This window comes from Macaca nemestrina, chromosome 17 (assembly GCF_043159975.1).
Source record: "Macaca nemestrina isolate mMacNem1 chromosome 17, mMacNem.hap1, whole genome shotgun sequence".
In the NCBI taxonomy this organism is placed as follows: Eukaryota; Metazoa; Chordata; class Mammalia; order Primates; family Cercopithecidae; genus Macaca; species Macaca nemestrina.
In genome coordinates this window covers 2,391,323-2,411,141 of record NC_092141.1, presented here as the reverse complement: position 1 = coordinate 2,411,141, position 19,819 = coordinate 2,391,323, and the positions used below count along the sequence as shown (strand labels likewise).

General features: G+C 43.9%; 1 protein-coding gene and 1 pseudogene across 4 annotated transcripts in view; both read left to right on the top strand.

The window, feature by feature from the left end:
* The window catches only part of LOC105474287 (SMG6 nonsense mediated mRNA decay factor), a 248,234-nt gene that overhangs the window by 159,856 nt on the left and 68,559 nt on the right, over window positions 1-19,819 (top strand). The window lies entirely within an intron of this gene.
* LOC139359384 (mitochondrial calcium uniporter regulator 1 pseudogene) lies at window positions 922-19,218 on the top strand (annotated as a pseudogene).

Below are 19,819 nucleotides of genomic sequence, written 5' to 3'. Positions count from 1 at the left end.
GTGCTTTCCAGAAACTATTCCAGTTACCAACAGTCACCTAACTGAGTTCAGAATGGGTGAGCAAGAATGGATTTTCCTCTCTATGGCTTCTTGTTTTTTGTTTTTTGTTTTTATTTCTGAATGTACATCAGCATCCTCTCTGTGGCTTCTGATGCAAAGGTATGCTATATGCTTTTTTTTTTTTTTTTTTTTTGAGATGGAGTCTCGCTCTGTTGCCCAGGCTGGAGTGCAGGCGCGATCTCAGCCACTTTGGCCTCCCAAAGTGCTGGAATTATGGGTGTGAGCCACTGTGCCCACCCTACATGAGGTTTTTAGAACTCAAAGAGTTTAACAGGGTCTTCCATTTTTAGTTGTATGGTAGGATTAGATACACTGAACAACCTTCTCAATTAACACAACTAAAGTACTACCTATAGGCTGGGCACAGTGGCTCATGCCTGTAATCCCAGCACTTTGGGAGGCTGAGGCAGGTGGGTTGCCTGAGCTCAGGAGTTGAAGACCAGCCTGGGCAACATGGTGAAACCCTGTCTTTACTAAGAAGACAAAAAAAAATTAGCTGGACGTGGTGGCACATGCCTGTAGTCCCAGCTGCTCAGAAGGCTGAGGCATGAGAATCGCTTGAACCCAGGAGGCGGATGTTGCAGTGAGCCGATTTCACCCCACTGATCAGCCTGGGCAGCAGAGCGACAGAGAGAGACTGCCTCAAAAAAAAAACAAAAATAGAAATAAATAACAAAATGCTAACTATAATGTAACGCATCCTGAGCTGGCATGAAAATGAGAAATCTACAGATCTTAAGAACTAAACGAACAAGAGATTTCTGAAAAGGAAGCGAGTGCCAAAGCTGGCTGGTGCTTGCCCTGATGATTTCTGTCAAGCCATGGAAACTTTGGGTGTACTCACTAAAAGCTTCTTGGACTATGGCGAGCAGGCCTGAAAGCGTGGGATGCGCGCTAGGTGAAAGCTGGGATTCCAAAAGAGCTTCAGGGTGAGGGCAAATTAGAAGGAAACCTCATGGTGAGCGTTTTACGACCAACAGCTAACCCTCACCTGAGATTTTAGTCTGCTCTGAAAAACCTGGAGCAGCAGATGGTTTAATTTAGCGATCTCTGTCTGACATCGTCCCAGGGTAACCCGCAGAAGCAAAGTCCTCTCTGGAAACAAGCAGCTTCAACTCAGGCCACAAAGAATTCCCATGGATACTGTTCCATGGAAATCAGCCCACAGCCTTTAATATACTTAAAGTAAATAATTGTCATTTTCAACAGAGCTATCTTGTGAAGGATAAACAAAGGTGACCAGGCATGGTGGGTCATGCCTGTAAACCCACCACTTAGGGAGGTCAAGGCAGGAGGATCACTTGAGCTCTGGAGTTCAAGACCCGCCTGGGAAACATGATGAGACCCCATCTCTACAAAAAGATTTTAAAATTAATGGCTGGGTGCCGTGGCTCACACCTGTAACCCCAGCACATTGGGAGGCTGAGGCATGCAGATCACCTGAAGTCAGGAATTCGAGACCAGCCTGGTCAACGAGGTGGAACCTCGTCTCTACTAAAAATACAAAAATTAGCTGGGTGTGGTGGTGGGCACCTGTAATCCTAGCTACTTGGGAGGCTGAGACAGGAGAATGGCGTGAACCCAGAAGGTGGAGCTTGCAGTGAGCCGAGATGGCGCCACTGCACTCCAGCCTGGGTGACAGAGCCAGACTCTGTCTCAAAAAAAAAAAAAAAAACCCTCTACCTGTCATGTCACCTCTATTTCCTCCTCTTCCTAGCCCCTGTCAACCACTAGTTTACTTTCAGTCTCTCCAGATGGGCCTCTTCTGCTTATCTCATACTAATGGAATCATAGAATTATGTGACCTTTTGTATCTGGCGTCTTCTGGTTTGCTTAATGTTTTAAGGTTTATCCATGTCACAGCTCATATCAGTACTTCATTCCTTTTTATACCTGAATAATATTCCATTTTATGATAATTCCACGTTTTGTTTATCCATTCATCAGTTTCATAAGCATTTAGGTTGTTTGCATTTTTTGGCTATTATGAATAATGTTGATATGAACATTTGTGTATGAGTTTTTATGTGGACATATGTTTTCATTTCTCTTAGATATATATACCTAGAAGTAGTATTGTTTGGTCATATGGTAAACTGTGTTTAATTGTTGGAGGAACTTCCACACTAGACAGTTTTCCAAAGCAGCTGCAACATTTTACAGTCTCACTAGCAGCAAATGTATGAGGGTTCAATTTCCCCACATCTTCACCAACACTTGTTATTATTGTCTTTTTTATTATAGCCATCCTAGTGTGTGTGAAGTGGTATCTCAATGGTGATTTTCACTTGCATTTCTCAGTAACTAATGATGTTGAACAACTTTTCATGTGTTCACTAGCTGTTGGTATTTCTTTGGACTACTATTCAAATATTTGCCTACTTTTAAAATTGGGTTGTCTTTTATTGTTGAATTGTAGGAGCGAGAGAGCGAGAGAGAGAGAGGTAGATAGATAGATAGATAGATAGATAGATAGATAGATAGATAGATTATTGAGTTGTAGGAGTTCATAGATAGATAGAAAAACAGATAGAAAGAAAGATTACATTGAGTTGTAGAAGTTCACAGAGAGACAGACAGGGTCTCACTGTGTTGCCCAGTATGGTTTTGAACTCCTGGACTCCAGCAGTCCTCCCACCTCAGCCTCCCAAAGTGCTGGGATGACAGGCATGAGCCACCACCCCCAGCCTTGAGTTGCAGGAGTTCTTTATAGATTCTGGATACAAGTCCTTTATCAGATAAATGATTTGCAAATATTTTCTCTCTCCTATGATTTTATTGTCCTTGCACTTTCTTGAATGTTTTAATTTTTATGAAGTGCAATTAATCTGGTTTATTTTATTTTATTACTTGTGCTTTGGTGTTATAAAGACATTTTTAAACAATAAGGACTGGGAGAAGCTGATGCGTGCCTATATTCCCAGCCACTTGGGAGGCTGAGGCAGGAGGATCGCTGGAGCCCAGGCATTGGAGTCCAGCCATAGTGAGATCCTGTCCCCCCACCAAAAACAAAAACAAAAACAAAACAGAGTTTATCACCAGATATCCCCACTAGAGGAAGTTTCTTTTACCTGAAGTACATGCTTTAGAAAAGTGTCCTGGATTTCAAAGGAATGGTGAACAATGATTGTAACTATAAAATTGGATCATATTGATTACAAAAGAACCATGGCGTTAAAGGTTCCTTAGAGGGGGCCGGGCGCGGTGGCTCACGCCTGTAATCCCAGCACTTTGGGAGGCCGAGGTGGGCGGATCACAAGGTCAGGAGATCAAGACCATCCTGGCTAACACGGTGAAACCCTGTCTCCACTAAAAATACAAAAAATTAGCCGGGCGTGGTGGCGGGCGCCTGTAGTCCCAGCTACTCGGGAGACTGAGGCAGGAGAATGGCGTGAACCTGGGAGGCAGAGCTTGCAGTGAGCCGAGATCGCACCACTGCACTCCAGCCTGGGCGACAGAGCGAGACTCCGTCTCAAAAAAAAAAAAAAAGTTCCTTAGAAGACATCAGGGCCAGTCTCTTATCTAATTAAAAAATAGTCCTCCAATGTTCTCAATGGCCTCTGCTCCAGATGCTTCCCCAGAATTTACTCTGAGACAGTCACTATAAAAAGTTTCTTCTCAGGCTGAGTGAGGTGGCTTGTGCCTGTCATCTCAGCACTTTGGGAGGCCAAGGTAGGAGGATCAGTTGAGCCCAGGAGTTCAAGACCAGCCATGCAACATAGGAAGACCCTTCCTCTACAAAAAGTTTTTTAAAAAATTAGCGGGTATGGTGTGCACACCTGTGGTCCTAGCCATTCAAGTGGCTGAGCAGGAGGATCACTCAAGCCTGGGATCTCAAGGTTACGGTGAGCTGTGATTGTGCCACTGCACTCCAGCCAGGGTGACAGAGCAAGACCGCATCTCCAACAGAAAAAAGTTCCATCTCAAACTGAACACAGCCTGCCTTCCTATAATTCCCACTTAATGATTTTTAAAAGGTTTTCTCAAAATCACAAAGTCTGTTTTTTCTATATCTGATACACCTTAGTTGTACTTGAAATTCTCTTTACATTTTCTTTTCTCTAAGCTAAACAAACCAGTGCAATCAAATAGATTCTTGACCAGTGCTGTGAAATATTATAGAACTTTCTGTGATGATGCAGTGTTTAATACTGTAATGATGGAAAGTTACTATTTCTGCACCATCCTGTGTGGTAGCTAGCCACTGGCCACATGTGACTTTTGAATACTTGAAATGTGGCTAGTGCAACAGAAAAACAAATCTTGATGTAATTAAATTGAAATATCCACATGTGGCTAGTGGCTACTGTATTAAACACTGCAATTCTAGATCATTCTCCTGGCCAGATTTCTCTGTGCCACTACCAGCAGCATCAGATTCACCTGGGAACTTGTCATGTTTTAGGCCCTACCTCCGACTTATAAAGAGTTGAGGGTGGAGCCCAGCAATCTCATTTAACACGCTCTCCAGGTGATTCCAGTGCACTAATACTTGAAAGCCAATTCCAGTTTGTCAAGGCTTCTGCAAAAAGCAGTGCTCAGACAAGGTCTGACATGCATGTATTTCACCTAAAGACAGCTTCAATTACTTTAAAAAAAAAATTGAATACTACTTTCTAAATAGTGCATTGACTGCATGTTATAAAAATCAATACAATGTGGATATAGGTTTTTTTTTTTTTTTTGAGACAGAGTCTTGCTCTGTTGCCCAGGCTGGAGTGCAGTAGCACAATCTCAGCTCTCTGCAACCTCTGCCTCCCGGGTTCAAGTGATTCTTCTGCCTCAGCCTCCCAAGTGCTGGGACTACAGGTGTGTGCTACCACACCCGGCTAATTTTTTGCATTTTTAGTAGAGACAGGGTTTCACCATGCTAGCCAGGATGGTCTCGATCTCCTGACCTCAGGATCCGCCTGTCTCAGCCTACCAAAGTGTTGGGATTACAGGTGTGAGCCATCACACCCGACCTGGATATGAAGAATTTAAAAAAATTAAGTGCGAGGCCAGGTGCAGTGGCTCACGCCTATAACCCCAGCGCTTTGGGAGGCTGAGGCATGCAGATCACTTGAGGTCAGGAGACCAGCTTAGGCAACATGGCAAAACCCCATCTCTGCAAAAAATACAAAAACTAGTTGGGCGTGGTGGCACACGCCTATGGTCCCAGCTACTTGGGAGGCAGAGGTTGCAGTGAGCCGAGGTCTCACTGCTGCACTCCAGCATGGGTGACAGAGTAAGACCCTATCTCAAAAATAAAGTGCCCATTACAGTTAAAAAAAAAAATTTAATTAACAGGCACTTTCCCAACTGGGCGTGGTAGCTCGTGCCTGTAATCCCAGCACTTTGGGAGACTGGGGTGGGAGGATCACTTGAGCTCAGGAGTCCGAGACCAGCCTGGGCAACATGGTGAAACCCCATCTCTACTAAAAATACAAAAATTAGCCGGATGTGGTGGCATGCGCCTGTAATCCCAGCTACTTGGGAGGCTGAGGCAGGAGAATTGTTCGAACCCAGGAGGTACAGGTGACAGTGAGCCAAGATCACAGCACTGCACTCCAGCCTGGGTGACAGAGCGAAACGCCATCTAAAAAAAAAAAAAAAAACAAATGTTTTTTTAAAGCTCTTGGCACGGTGGCTCACACCTATAATCCCAGCACTTTGGGAACCAAGGCAGACAGATCACGTGCGGTCAGGAGTTCAAAACCAGCCTGGCCAACATGGCAAAACCCATCTCTACTAAAAATACAAAATTAGCCAGGCATGGTGGCGCACGCCTGTGATCCCAGCTTCTTGGGAAGCTGAGACAGGGAGAATCGCTTGATCCCGGGAGGCCACAGTTGCAGTGAGCTGAGATTGTACCACTGCACTCCAGCCTGGGTGACAGAGTGAGACTCCATCTCAAAAAAAAAAAAAAAAACCTAAACTAAAAAACAGGCACTTTTCCGTAAGTTTCACACAGCCTTACAGTACTAGAACCCTTGATTGTCTCTTGATTGTCAGTCTGGCGTGCTTTCCATCTCTTAGGCTGTTTCATGAAATAGGCCTCACTGTTTGGTTTGGTGTCTCCCAGATGAGAAAAATCTGGTTCCTTGGCATGTATTTTACCTACCCCATTTGGGGGCTGTTTCTTCTGCCTTTTCTTGCACAACTTCCCCACTGTTGGGTGCCTCTTTAGTCACTCCCAATACCCTGGAAACATCTCCCTTTTTCAGGGTTTAACAGACTTCACCTGTGTAGTTACCCTCTTTTAATGTGACTTTTGTCCTCTTAGGCTTGAAACCTAGAAGAGGAGCTGGCTTGTTCTGCTGGCCTTGAGCCAGATGTCATAACTTCAGGCAGTGCCACGCTACACATCTCCAGCAGTTTGGAACAGAGAACAGAGTTAGAGATAAGATCGGCAGCTTTAGGTGATGGCTTTATTTCAAATAAACCATGCGTGACCCAAGCCTCCACTTCAAATGGGGAATGAAATTGCTTTATCCTTTGACAGCTTGCTCTATGAAATACATTTATCTTCACTTAATTGCCTTAGATCCCAAGAGGCTACATACAGTAATTTCTAGGAGATAATTATATCAAATTTTAAAAATATGTGACTGTGGACATGAATATGTAACTGCAGTGGACAGGGAGGGAGAGAGGTGGGGGAAACCAAAAGTCCTGCTGAACTTGCTGGTAAGTTTCCGTTCTTATCCTTAGAGTTTCCTTGGGTCATAGACCACTTACTCTGAATCTGCTGATTCAGATATGGGATCCTTCGTACCCTGTGCTGCTAGGGTTAAAGCATCTTGTCTACTACTCATGTAGCTGGATAGTGTTTTGCTCAGGCTCCTCCTGAAACTGGGAGGGGTCAGGCTGGTGGCGGACTTCCGGTTATATGTCTTCATTTAGTCCGGCTGGGCACAGTCTGTCTACACTGTAGGCCACAGCCACTGGGGGTTCTGGTTAGTGGCAGCTGAAAACCAGCAAACTTGTTGATTTTAAAACATGACTATTTAGATGTTAGGGATAAACTTCCTGTAGATGGGGGACAGGCTTCTTTATCTTGGCGTGTTTGAATATCCAGTTCTCATTTCCCTAACCTTTATATTTGAAAAAATCTAAAGTTTCACTGTCATTTTTACTAATCCCAGCCACTACCTACCTTTACCCTACTTTTTATTTCTTCTTTCTGAAATTCCAGGGTTTTTTTGTTTGTTTGTTTGTTTTTCCTGCCTCTTACGTAATCACTGTATTTCCATGTTGTGATATAATAACCCCTTAAAGACCAAAGGCATTTTCCAGGTGTGGACACAGTTCTGGGTCATCGCTCAGCTCTTTTTGTCTGCATCTGCCTTTAAGACTACACACTGGACAGTTAGATTGTGAGCTCCATGATACTCCTCTCCAACCGCCATCCCCAAATGTCTAGTGTGGTGCTCATGTCTTAACAAGGGCTGTGTGAGGAAGAGCCAGTGAAGCCTAGCTGAGTGACATGGTTGACAGGCAGTCCTGCTGTAAAGACAAGGAAGATCTGACTTGGAGATACAGAGGACATTTGGATTCGGTACTAAGATCCATGAATATCTAAGCCAGCTTGGGGGTCGGGGGTGTGCCAAAACCAATCAAGGTGGGCTCACCGAAGCAGAGAATCTGTAGAGCCAAAGACTTTCCGTTCCCATCAAGTTCTTTCAAGGCCTAGTCCCATGGCTCTTTCTGCTTGCAGGGGTCATTCTCCAGGTGTCTTTTGTCCCTTCATTCTCACTTAGTCAGGGTCAGCCACACTCCAGTTCACTCAGAGGGAAGTGTTGCCTTTCTTTTAAACTCCTCCCCGAGAAACCTGACAGCTCTGATGAGTAAGTCGGTTTGCATTTGAAAAGGTCATGCTGGTGTGCCTCTGAGGGAAATCTGCAGCAAGTACTGTCACATCATTTCTTGGAGTCACATCAAGGAGTTTTTTTTAAGGAATTACACTTTAGCTCACATCTAAACATGAGCACCTGAATAGCAGCCTGGGGGGTGGTCATCAGGGTTAGGGTGTTTGTTCTAGTGTGTTTCTTTTGAGCTAGAAAAACATTTCTCCATATATCACCACCTTTGGTACTCCCTTCTGGAGAGCTGCTTTTCTCCTGCCTGCCCACTAGTCTGGTAGTAGTACCAAGAAGCTTTCCATGGTTAGTAATCTTGATTCAAACCACTTCTTTTAGTTGGATCCTTTTTTTGAGTCAGGGTCTCACTCTCACCCAGACTGGAGTGCAGTGGCGGGATCTGCACTCACTGCAGCCTCCACCTCCTGGGTTCAAGTAGCAGTCCTCCCACCTCAGCCTCCCAGGTAGCTGGGACTACAGGTGTCTGCCACCACACCCAGCTAATTTTTTTATTTTTTAATTTTATTTATTTATTTATTTTGTAAAGAAGAGATCTCACCATGTTGCCCAGTCTGGTCTTGAACTCCTGGCTCAAGCAATCCTTCCAAAGTGCTGAAATTACAGGAGCGAGCCGCCATGCCTGATCTTAATTTGATCTTTCAGGAGCAGAACCTGCCTATTTTTTCTTGTGTTTTATTTAATAAAAAGAACATACTAAACTTATATAAGGACTTACCAAGAAGGATAATTGAAATTCTGGTGTCTTTAGACAAAAAAGCTAAAAAAAAAAAAAAAAAGGTGAGGCCTTTTCAGGGATTGAATTGTCTTTGGCACATTTTTTGGTGGATTCCATGAATCCAACTATTTTGGTGTGTTCAGTGAAGTGTTCGCTGAATTTGACTTAGGACTCTGTGTGCGTATACGTGTGTGTGTGTTGAACATATGTGTCTGTTCCTCTGGAAAGAAGATCATTAATCCCAAATTCTGAATAGGGAAATGGAGACTTTCCAAGAAGGGTCAGGAGCAGGCGAAAAGAAAACATTTTGCCACAGATATTTAGAGTCAATGAGATAGGTCAGATGGAAATGAAGAAATGCCATGATTTACTTCTATTTCTTAGAGCTCACTGTATGGCTGACCGATAACAGTCACTAGCCACATTTGTCTACTTAAAATTAAATTATTTGGCCAGGCACAGTGAATCATGCCTGTAATCTCAGCACTATGGGAGACTGAGGCGGGTAGATTGCTTGAGGCCAGGAGTTCAAGACTAGCCTGGCCAACATTGTGAAACCCCATCTCTGCTAAAAATACAAAAATTAGCCAGGCATGGTGTGCATGTCTGTAATCCCAGCTACTCAGGAAACTGAGACACGAAAATCACCTGAACCCCCCAGGGCAGAGGTTGCAGTGAGCCAGGATCACACCATTGCACTCCAGCCTGGTCGACAGAGCAAGACTGTCTTAAAAAATATATATATGTGTGTGTGTGTGTGTGTGTATATAATGTGTGTGTGTGTGTATATACACACACACACACACACACACACATATATATATATAGGCTAGGTGTGGTATCTCATGCCTGTAATCCCAGCACTTTGAGAGGCCAGTGTGGGAGGATTGAGTCCAAGAGTTCAAGACCAGCCGGGCGCGGTGGCTCAAGCCTGTAATCCCAGCACTTTGGGAGGCCGAGACGGGCGGATCACGAGGTCAGGAGATCGAGACCATCCTGGCTGACACGGTGAAACCCCGTCTCTATTTAAAAAATACAAAAAAACTAGCCGGGCGAGGTGGCGGCGCCTGTAGTCCCAGCTACTCGGGAGGCTGAGGCAGGAGAATGGCGGGAACCCGGGAGGCGGAGCTTGCAGTGAGCTGAGATCCGGCCACTGCACTCCAGCACGGGCGGCAGAGCGAGACTCCGTCTCAAAAAAAAAAAAAAAGAGTTCAAGACCAGCCTGGACAACATAGTGAGATCCCATCTCTACAAAAAATTTAAGTTAGCTTGGCATGGTGGTACGTGCCTCTAGTCCCAGCTGCTCAAGGGGCTAAGGTGGGAAGATTGTTTGAACCTGAGAGGTTAAGGCTACAGTGAGCTGTGATTGCACCACTGCACTCCAGCCTGGGTGACAGAATGAGAACCCTGTCTCAATCAATCAAAACTTAGTTAATTACAATTAAATAAAATTGAAAATTCAGTTCTTCAGTCACACTAGTCACATTTCAAGTGGCCAGTAACCACGTGAGACTGATGGGTACTGTATTGTCAAGCATAATATAGAACATTTCCTTTATTGCCATAAAGTTCTCTTAGACGACTTTGCTTTGTGATAAAGTCACTAAGTATAACTCAGTTATTAAGGTTGGGGTTGGTGGGGGTGGATGGGGAAAGAGGAGGTGTTGGGCAAAGGATACAGAGTTTTTATTAGACAAGAGGAGTAGGTTCTTATGATCTGTTGTAAAGCATGGTGACTAGAGTGAATAATGTATATTTCAAAATAGCTTAAAGAATAGATTTTAAATGTTCTCACCACAAATAAATAAGTATATGAGATGACAGATGTGTTACATTGCCCAATTTGATTGTTCCACATGTACACATTTATCAAAATATCACATTGTCCTTCATAAATATATACAATTACTCTTTGCCAATTTAAAATAAAACTATTAGGCCGGGTGCAGTGGCTCATGCCTGTAATCCCAGCACTTTGGGAGGCCGAGGCAGGTGGATCACCTGAGGTCAGGAGTTTGAGACCAGCCTGGTCAGCATGGCAAAACCTCATCTCCACTAAAAATACAAAAATTAGGTGGGTGTAGTGGCTTATGCCTGTAATCCCAGCTACTCGGGAGGCTGAGGCAGGAGAATCGCTTGAACCCAGGAGGCAGAGGTTGCAGTGAGCCGAGATCGTGCCACAGAACTCTAGCCTGGGTGACAGAGTGAGACTCTGTGTCAAAAAAATAAATAAAGTAAAATAAAACTATTTTTTTTAAAGGTCTGGGATGATGACAGGGAGGATATTGAGAGGGAGGTACTAGGATTTGAATAGCTAAAGCCATTTAATTAGGAATGAATCAGCATCAGAAGCTACGGACTTCAAAGAGTGGTAAATTACAAGATTCCTGCTGAGATAATTTAGTAGTGTATTTAGCAGGATTCAGAATATTATCTCCAACATGATCAATTTTCATGACCTTCTGTAAGAAAGTTTTCTACTCTTAGAAACACAGCCTCCTTTCATAGACTTTTTAAAAGTTATTTTGTCTTTATCTCTATGCCTTCATCATTAACACTTGCTTTTCCATTCTCGGTGTTTCATTTTCATTGATAAAACTTACATCAACATTTTCCATAGTGCTATCATGATGTATTGTTTCATTTGATTTCCACTACAGTTCTGCGAGGCATTGTCACTTTTTTTTTTTTTGAAACGGAGTCTCGCTCTGTCACCCAGGCTCCAAGGTTGTAGCGCAATGGCACGATCTCGGCTCACTGCAACCTTTGCCTCTTGGGTTCAAACAGTTCTGTCTCAGCCTCCCAAATAGCTGGGATTACAGGCGCGCACCACCACACCCAGCTAGTTGTATTTTTAGTAGAGACGGGGTTTCACCAGATTATCCTGGCTAGTCTCAAACTCCTGACCTCGTGATCCACCCACCTCGGCCTCCCAAAGTGGGCATTATCACATTTTACAGCTGAGAAGATTAAGAATTAGACTGATTTATCTGAGATCATATGGTGATACTAGGTCAGAACCTAAACCTATCAGTTTCTATTAGATTTAGGTGAATAAGAGGCCTAAACATATAGTTTTATCCTGTTAGATCAAGAGTCTAGACATACGCAGTCCAGGGCTAGTGTTCAGGCTCTACCACTTGGCTTCCCCAAATTGGCAGACACTGGAGCTTAATATACAACATCCTACGATGTGGTCCCATCCCAAGATGGTTAGTAGAGCATCAGCAGGAAGCTTAATGGATGAATAAAACAGAAAGGGTATGCCCCATACATTTAAAGAGACTTCTTCAAGGTTTTATGTAGAAGTTATATTTATAAACATCTCAAGAGACACATGGCTGTCCTAGCTGCAGAGAGGGCTGAAAATACAGTCACCTGACTGGCAGAAACGTACCCAGCTATTAGCCAGATGTGGTAACACGTACCTGTAATCCTAGCTACTCTAGAGACTGAGGCGTGAGGATCACTGGAGCCCAGGAGTTCGAGGCTGCAGTGAGCCATGATCATGCCGCTGTATCCCATCCCTGGGTGAAATATTGAGACCCTGTGTCTAAAACACACACACACACTCACGCTCTTAGTTAAAAATCAGAGTTACTTTGCTAAAGAGGGGAAGACTGGATTGGGAGGTAACTGGCAAACTCTGCTCCAGCAGGTGTTTTAATATTTGGTCTGGGGCTTTCCCACTGTTTCATGTTGTCTCTGACTTGTTAGCTAATGATTTAGTCATCTAAGCCTCCAGGGCTGCCATTTTTTCCAAAGAATTAAACGTAAGTTCCCTCTCTCGCAGATGAATAATTACAATAAAAGCTACAGTTTACTGAGGACTTGCTTTGTCTTATATATTATTCTAAGAATTTACATGTTTTTAAACTTTTTTTTTTCCTCCAGACAGAGTCTCAGTCTGTCACCCAGGCTGGAGTGCAGTGGTGCCATCTCACTCACTGCAACCTCTGCTTCCCGGGTTCAAGTGATTCTCCTGCCTCAGCCTCCCAAGTAGAGTAGTTGAGACTACAGGCACGCACGACCATGCCCGGGTAATTTTTGTATTTTTAGTAGAGATGGGGTTTCACCATGTTGACCAGGCTGGTCTCGAACTCCTGGCCTCGAGTAATCCACCCATCTTGGCCTCCCAAGGTGCTGAGATTACAACATGGTGAATCCCTGTCTTTACAAAATATACAAAAATTAGCCAGATGTGGTAGCATGTGCCTATAGTCCCAGCTTCTTGGGGGGTGAGGCAGGGACATTGCTTGAGCCTGGGAGGTTGAGGCTGCAGTGACCTATGTTCCCACCACCCTGAGTGACAAAATGAGACCCTGTCTCAACAACAACAAAAGGCAATCTATTTAATGTGCCTTCTTGGTTTCTCTTCACTGTCCCCTTTCTTCTTCTGTCACTCTCTCAGACCCGAGGCTGGGAAAAGAGATTGACATGGTTTAGGGTTTTAGAAATTTAGTTCCTGTACCTCATGTAGGAACTTGCATGAGAAGATTGTGCTGGGGAATTAATGAGATGTCTGCAGAGAATCCAGAGGCTCAAAGTTTCTATATCTTGTTAATAGAAATTTGCTTTCCAATACAATTTTGTATTTTCTCTTCTCTCCCACTCCCCCTGGTACTGAGTTGTAACAGGTAAGAGCACTATCCATTGATCGTCCCACACCTCTTCCCCATAGACACCTCAGTGGGACTGGCGCTTGAATCTACAGCCCACATGTAGCCAGGGTGACACATCTGCTGTTAAGTTGCTCTGAGGCTTGACTTCTGGTATTCATTCAACATTAGATATTTATTAAACACTTACTATTTACCAGGCATTCACAGTGCTAGGGATTTTGTGGTGAATGAGACAGGCATACTCTCTTACCTGACAGATTTTACGTTCCAGTTATGGGGATGCAGAGCAAACAAGTAAAGAAATAAGTAAGCAAAATAAATTCACTGGGCATGGTGGCTCATGCCTGTAATCCCAACACTTTGAGAGGCCAAGGCAGGAGGATTGCTCGAGTTCAAAAGTTCCTTCTTTTTTTTTTTGGAGACAGAGTCTCGCTCTGTCACCCAATGCTGGAGTGCAGTGGTGCCATCTTGGCTCACTACAACCTCCGCCTCCTGGGTTGAAGGGATTCTCCTGCCTCAGTCTCCCGGGTAACTGGGATTACAGGTGCCTACCACCACACCTGGCTAATTTTTGTATTTTTAGTAGAAACGGGGTTTTACCATGTTGGCCAGGCTGGTCTTGAACTCCTGTCCTCAAGTGATCCGCCTGCCTTAGCCTCCTAAAGTGCTAGGATTACAGGCATGAGCCACCGTGCCCGGCTGATTGGTTTTTATTGATTTACAAGTCTGCATGTGAATCTTTGTCAGCTACGTGCATAGCGGATCACCCAGTGTATAATTTTAAATTTATTTACAGCATTTTCTTTGCATAAAAATTTTTATGACAAATCAGCCATTTCCTTTCTGGTTTATGTCTTACTTAAGAAATCCTTTCCGGCTGGGCACAGGGGCTCATGCCTGGAATCCCCCAGCATTTTGGGAGACCGAGGTGAGCAAATCACAAGGTCAGGAGTTCAAGACCAGCCTGGCAATATGGTCTCTACTAAAAATACAAAAAAAAAAAAAAAAATTAGCTGGGCATGGTGGCCAGACACCTGTAGTCCCAGCTACTCGGGAGACTGAGGCAGGAGAATCACTTGAACCCGGGAGGCGGAGCTTGCAGTGAGCCGAGATTGCACCACTGCACTCCAGCCTGGGCGACAGAGCGAGACTCCATCTCAAAAAAAAAAAAAAAGAAATCCGTTCTGAGTGTGCAATATTGGCCATATATTGCTAATTGTTGAAGCTAGACGATGGTATCAGGTTTATTTATTATACTAGTCTCTCCTTTTATATATGTTTGAGATTTTCCATAATTAAAAAAAAATTAATTAAAACAAGACCACTGGCATGCATTTAATAGCAAATATGCTTAAAGTTTTATTGTATATAAAATCAATTGTCCTAATCATAAGCCAGAGCTTATAATTTTGTGGGGTAAAAGGGTTACTTTTATCTCTGTATAAGACTTTGTCATTTTATCTTTTTTTAAAGACGAAGTCTTGCTCTTGTCGTCCAGGCTGGAGTGCAATGGCGCAATTTTGGCTCACTGCAATCTCTGCCTCCTGGGTTCAAGTGATTCTCCTGCCTCAGCCTCCCGAGTAGCTGGGATTACAGGCGCCCACCACCATGCCTGGCTAATTTTTGTATTTTTAGTAGAGACAGGGTTTCACCATGTTGGACAGGCTGGTGTCGAACTCCTGACCTCGGGTGATCCACCATGCCTGGCCCATTTGATCTTTTTTTTTTTTTTTTAAATCACTTGGTTGTTAGGTTAAAATATTACCAAGAATAATTGCAATTTTACATGAAAAAAAGGAAACCTTACATACCCTGAGGTCATAAAGAATATATAACAACATTTTTCTTCTAAAAGTTTTAGTTTTACTTTAGATTTTTCTTCTGAATGTTTGGTTTTCATTTTGGTTTTCCATTTATATGTTCATTCCATTTGGGATTTATTTTGTAAAGCAGATTTCCGTTTCCTAGTCCTCTGTTCTGTTCCATTGAACCAGTGAGCAATTGCCATATATACAGTATTTAGTCTTCCCATCCATGAACATGATATACTGTTAATTTATTCAGGTCTTTTATGCCCTTCAAGGATGTTTTGTAATATTTCCCATAAAACCCTTGCACAGATTTTGTTACTAATTTATCATATTTTCTAGTTAACTATTAATGGTATGAATATAAATGCTGTTTCTTTTCATCTTATATCTATCAACTTTACTGAGCTGTCTTGTTCTGTAAGAGTAACCATAATAATAGAAATTCTTTGTTTCTAACTTTAATAGCAATGCTTCTAAAGTTACATTAAATCTACTTGTCATAGATTTCTTTTTTTTCTTCTTTTTCTTTTTCTTTTTTTTTTTTTTTTTTTTTTTTGAGACAGAGCCTTGCCCTGTCACCTAGGCTGGAGTGCAGTGGCATGATCTTGGCTCATTGCAACCTCCACCTCCCGGGTTCAAGCGATTCTCCTGTCTCAGCCTCCCGAGTAACTATGGTTACAGGCGCGCACCACCATGCCAGGCTGATTTTTTTATTTTAAGTAGAAACAGGATTTCACCATGTTGGCCAGGCTGGTCTCAAACTCCTTACCTCAGGTGGTCTGCCCGTCTAAGCCTTGCAAAGTGCTGGGATTACAGGTGTGACCAACCATGCCTTGCCCATAGATTTCTGATAAGTGTATCTTGTCAGGTTAAGAACATTCACTTCTATTCCTAGATAGCTGAGTATTTTTTTAAAATCACAAATAAGGGTTTAATTTTATTAAATATTTTTTCTTAATCTGTTGATGATCGTGTAGTTTTTCTTTTTAACCTGTTCATATGGGGTTATACATTAATAATTTTTTTAAAATAGGTTCTTATTCCCATTGCCCAGGCTGGAGTACAGTGGTGCGATTATGGCTCACTGCAGCCTCAGCCTCCCTGGGCTTGCCCCTCCTACCTCAGCCTCCTGAATAACTGAGACTATGGGCGTGTGCCACCACACCTGGCTACTTTTTTGTATTTTTAATAAAGATGGGGTTTCGCCGTCCTGGGCTCAAGCGATCCGTCTGCCTTGGCTTCCCAAAATGCTGGGGTTACAGGTGTGAGCCACCCCACCCAGCCCCGTAATAAAATTCTAATTTAAAACTATCATTTTCTTCCTAAAATAGTCAGTGTACTCTTCCAAACTTCAACATGAACATATTCTTGACTCATAGTTGTTTCGTGGGAGATAACATATTTCTTTCATTTTCTTAAAGGTTTTTACTCTGCTGCTTGCATGCCATTTCTCTCCTTCCTCCCTCCCTCCCTCCCTCCCTCCCTCCCTCCCTCCCTCCCTCCCTCCCTCCCTTCCTTCCTTCCTTCCTTCCTTCCTTCCTTCCTTCCTTCCTTTTTTGATGGAATCTTGCTCTGTCACCAGGCTAGAGTGCAGTGGCACGATCTTGGCTCAGTGCAACCTCCACCTCCTGGGTTCAAATGATTCTCCCAGCTCAGTCTCCCAAGTAGCTGGGACTACAGGTGCGCACCACCATGCCCAGCTAATTTTTGTGTTTTTAGTAGAGATGGGGCTTCACCATGTTGGTCAAGCTAGTCTCAAACTCCTGACCTCAAGTGATCCACCTGCCTCGGCCTCCCAAGGTGCTGGGATTACAGGCATGAGCCACCGTGCCGGGCCTCAAGTTTACAATAGTGGGTATACAATGCTTGGAGAGGCTGTTAGAATAACAAATTGGCAGGATAGTGGCATACAGAATAAAGCATAAGGCAGTTAGAGTGGCATATAGCTTAGTACTGTTGAAATCAGAATCCATTGGTTTTTAATCTAACTCTAGAGCCATGCTGTCCAATAGAACTTTCTGCAGTGGTGAAAGTATTCTACTTTACACTGTCTGGTGTGGTAACTACTGGCCGCGTGTAGCTGTTGAGCACATGAAATGTGGCTGGTCTACCTGAAGAAATGATTTTTTAAATTGTGGTAAAATAAGCACACATAAAATTTACCATTTCGTGCCCTCCCTGCACTTGGCCACTGCTGCCCTGTGCCAGCAGCTTGGGGACTGGGAACACTCGTGCCTCGGGTACGCCGCACCCTTGGCCAGACGCAGTGGCACATGGATGTGCCCGTGGGGCCTTACCCCGGGCATCGCCGCTGCTGCCAGCGCCCTTCGCCTGTGCCTCGGCGTGGCACCCACACTCCCTTCCTGCAGGGGTCTGCTGGATACCTGCAGCTGGAGCGCAAAAGGAGAGATTTCACCTCTTCTGGGAGTAGGAAGCTCTACTTTGACACTCATGCCTTAGTGTGCTTACTGGAAGACAATGGGTTTGCTACTCAGCAAGCAGAAATCATTGTGTCTGCATTGGTCAAGGTCCTGGAGACCAACATGGGTATCGTCTACAAAGATATGGCCACCAAGATGCAGCAGGAGATCGCTCTTCAGCCAATAATGTCTCAGACTGAATGTGGAAAAGGATATGATTACTTGGGAGAAGTGTGAATTTTCAGCCCTCAGAGCAGAAAATGAGAAAATAAAACTCAAACTAAATCATTAAAACAAGTAATGGATGAAGTGATTAAAGTCCTAAGAGATACTAAATTAGACTTCAGCCTAGAAAAGAGCAGAGTAAAAGAATTGTATTCATTGAACGAAAGGAAGCTGCTGGAATTGAGAACAAATAGTGACATTGCATGCCCAGCAAGATCGGGCCCTCACCCAGAGAGACAGGAAGATAGGAACTGAGGTTGCTGGCCCCAAAACCATGCTTGAGTCACACAAGCTTGATAATATTAAACCTTTAGCAGGGTCTGTATTTACGTGCCTAACAGTAGCTCTGGGATATTGTCGCCTGTGGATCTAATAAAGTGTCTATTTAAAGAGGGAAAAAAAGGATTTACCATTTCAACAATTTTTTAAGTGTACAACTCAGTGCCATTAAGTACATTCGCAGTGTTGTGCAACCATCACTACTATCCATTTCCAGAACTTTTCATCATTCCAAATGCTGTGACCATTAAACACTCACTCCTCATTCCCCCTTCCCCTGGCAACTTCTGCTTCATAGCTCTATGGATTTCCCTCTTGTAAGTACCTCATATAAGTGGAATCATGCAATATTTGTCCTTTTTTTTTTTTTTTTTGAGACAGGATCTCTCTCTGTTGCCCAGGCTGGAATGCAGTGTCACCATTACGGCTCACTGCAGCCTCCAACTCTCAAGCCCAAGGGATCCTCCCACCTCAGCGTCCTAAGTAGCTGGGACCACAAGCACGTACCACCACACCCAGCTAATTGTATGCACGCGTGTGTTCACGCGTGTGTGTGCTTGTGCATGTGTGCACGTGCGTGCGTGTATGTGTGCGTGTGTCTGTGTGTTTGCATGTGTGCACGTGTGTGTGTAGAAATAGGGTCTCCCCATGTTACCAGAGCTTCTCTTGAACTCTCAGGCCTCAAGCAATCGTCCCACCACAGCCTCCCAAAGTGCTGGGATTACAGGTGTGAGTCACCACCTTTGATGCACAAAAGTGTTTAATTTTGATAAAATCCGGTTGGCTTTTTTCTTTTTTTTTCTTTTTTTCTTGAGACTGAGCCTCACTCTGTTGCCCAGGCCGGTGTGCAGTGTCTTGATCTTGGCCCACTGCAACCTCCACCTCCTGGGTTCAAGTGATTCTTGTGCCTCAGCCTTTCAAATAGCTGGGATTACAGGGGCCCGCCCAGCTAATTTTTGTATTTTTAGTAGAGATGGGGTTTCACCATGTTGGCCAGTCTGGTCTCAAACTCCCAACCTGAAATGATCTACCTGCCTCAGCCTCCCGAAGTGCTGGGATTACAAACGTGAGGCGGTGTGTCCAGCCTGCTTATTTTTTCTTCTGTTTCCTATCCTTTTGATGTCATATCCAAGAAATCATTGCCAAATCTCATGTCGTAAAGATTTTCCCTTATGCTTTCTTCTAAAGAGTTTTCTAGTTTTAGCTCCTTTTAGGTCTTTGGTCCGTTTTTTTTTTTTTTTTTTTTTTTGAGACAGAGTCTTGCTCTGTCGCCCAGGCTGGAGTGCAGTGGCCGGATCTCAGCTCACTGCAAGCTCCGCCTCCCGGGTTCACGCCATTCTCCGGCCTCAGCCTCCCGAGTAGCTGGGACTACAGGCGCCCGCCACCTCGCCCGGCTAGTTTTTTGTGTTTCTTAATAGAGACGGGGTTTCACCGTGTTAGCCAGGATGGTTTCGATCTCCTGACCTCGTGATCCGCCCGTCTCGGCCTCCCAAAGTGCTGGGATTACAGGCTTGAGCCACCACGCCCGGCCTTTGGTCCGTTTTGAATTGGTTTTTGTATATGGTGTTAGGTAAGGGTCTGGCTTCATTCTTTTGCATGTGAATATCCAGTTTTTTTAAAGTTCTTTTTGTTGAAAAGACTATTCCTTCCATAAGATTGGAATTGGTCTTGGCACCCTTGTCAAAAGTCAGTTGACCCTGTATTTGTGAGAGTTTACTTCTAGGTTTTCTGTTCTATTCTATGCCAGTACCACACCATTTTGATTAGTATAGTTTTGCAGTAAGTTTTGAAATCCAGAAGCATGCGCCCTCTAACTTTTGTTCCT